The sequence below is a fragment of the Austrofundulus limnaeus genome, unplaced genomic scaffold (genome assembly GCF_001266775.1).
Source record: "Austrofundulus limnaeus strain Quisiro unplaced genomic scaffold, Austrofundulus_limnaeus-1.0 Scaffold339, whole genome shotgun sequence".
Taxonomy (NCBI): Eukaryota; Metazoa; Chordata; class Actinopteri; order Cyprinodontiformes; family Rivulidae; genus Austrofundulus; species Austrofundulus limnaeus.
The window spans coordinates 267,919-269,478 of record NW_013952741.1 but is presented as its reverse complement, the minus strand read 5'-3'; the positions used below and the strand labels follow the sequence as shown (position 1 = coordinate 269,478).

Here is a 1,560-nt window from a genome sequence, read left to right as displayed (position 1 = left end):
AAATGTTTCGGAACATTTATTCAACAACAGCAAATCAGATCAATGATCCACTTGTTTTCTTCCAGACACACGATTACCATGCTACAACAGAAACGCTAAGGTTTATACTTTATATGGGTGTATGTACAAGCAACCTCAACCATTAAACTGCTCCTCTGTCAGTTTAATGGTTACAATACAACACCGTACCAGGTCAAATGAGCAGAAATCATCAGTCCCAACATGACGGAATATGAAACAAATAAAAATCCTCAAAAAATGCATTATAGAACCATTTCACTATAGTTACACTTTATACTATGTATTTTTTTATGGAGTCATTTCCTGATCATTGATCCATTATAACTTCTTCTTTTTTTTAAACACACAGTGCATTCAACTTTTTAACATTTACAGTAGCATTTTTCAGTATCTCAATGAAAAAGCCATGACAGGAACATCTATCAAAGGTTACAGGAAACATCATACAGGGGCCACAGAGGTCAACATCCATACCATTAATAGCAGAGGGTGGGCTACGGGGTCTCACCGTTTGTAAACCATTTAAACATGTTATTAGTAGTTATGAAAACTGCAAAAAGGTCTTATTTGAAATATAGGGCCAGTATGTGAGCGACAGTATGCGTGGTATGAAGGATGCTTCTCTTAGAGTGGCCTATGGCACATGGCTCACAGATGATTCGACTGATGAGCTTCATTTTTAAAAAAGTTTGATATTAATAAAGGATTACAGTATCGGTAAATGATCAGACTCTGTGGAGTTCAGTTTTAAAAACACCATGATAAATATAATAATCATCATCCAGAGAGAGAGAGAGATCTGTTTTTTGTCACGTCATTAACTTCCTAACATGATCAAACACGTTGCGCTCTGAACCAGCTGCCCTTTCAGCTGATGGAAATCTGCCTTTTAGCGACTCGGATCAGAGCCAGCTGGTTTACCTGGAGCTCCTCGGCTTCACCAAAGACTAAAAACAACAGAGCTCGAAGCAAAAATACAAGGAGAGAAAAAAGGAAGACAGCAGCAACTTTTCAGGATCCCAACATTGTAGATGCGTTTTCAAATCGAGAGGGGAAAAAAATTAACATTTGTTTTATGTGATATTTCTAGAGTCAGTGTAAATGCTGTGCTGCTAATGGGAGAAAAAAAATAAAACAACATAAAATAAACCTCATCATATCAGATTTGTAATGGAAAACAACAAATCAAATATGAAGGTTTGAAAATGTGAGAAAAAACCAAATCTTTAAAAAAAATAAATAAATAAAGCTCCACCCTGTAAAACGCCCCCGATGACTCAGATCACAAACGTTCACATCAGAAACAAGCACAGACTCACTGTGGGTCAGGKGACAGCAACTGTTTGGAAATTAGAAGTGAAAAGTGCAAACGTAGATGGCAAATCAGTTCCCGAAGGCTTAACGCTGATGAAACGGACCACCTAAGGCCCGGATTTATGTCTCCAACCAGCAACCTCCCTGAACCGTGGCTCTCCATTCCTTCAAATATAAACTTTACCTCCTCTTTATGATCTGAACTCCTTTGCACTGATGTAACGG

At 37.8% G+C, this 1,560-nt stretch overlaps 1 protein-coding gene across 2 annotated transcripts in view; it reads right to left on the bottom strand.

Annotated features, from left to right (window-relative positions):
- The window catches only part of LOC106527730 (dnaJ homolog subfamily C member 5), a gene marked incomplete in the record, with an annotated part of 5,263 nt that continues 3,703 nt past the window's right edge, over positions 1–1,560 (bottom strand). For both annotated transcript variants that reach the window (XM_014022717.1, XM_014022718.1), the window contains 1 exon segment: positions 1–1,555.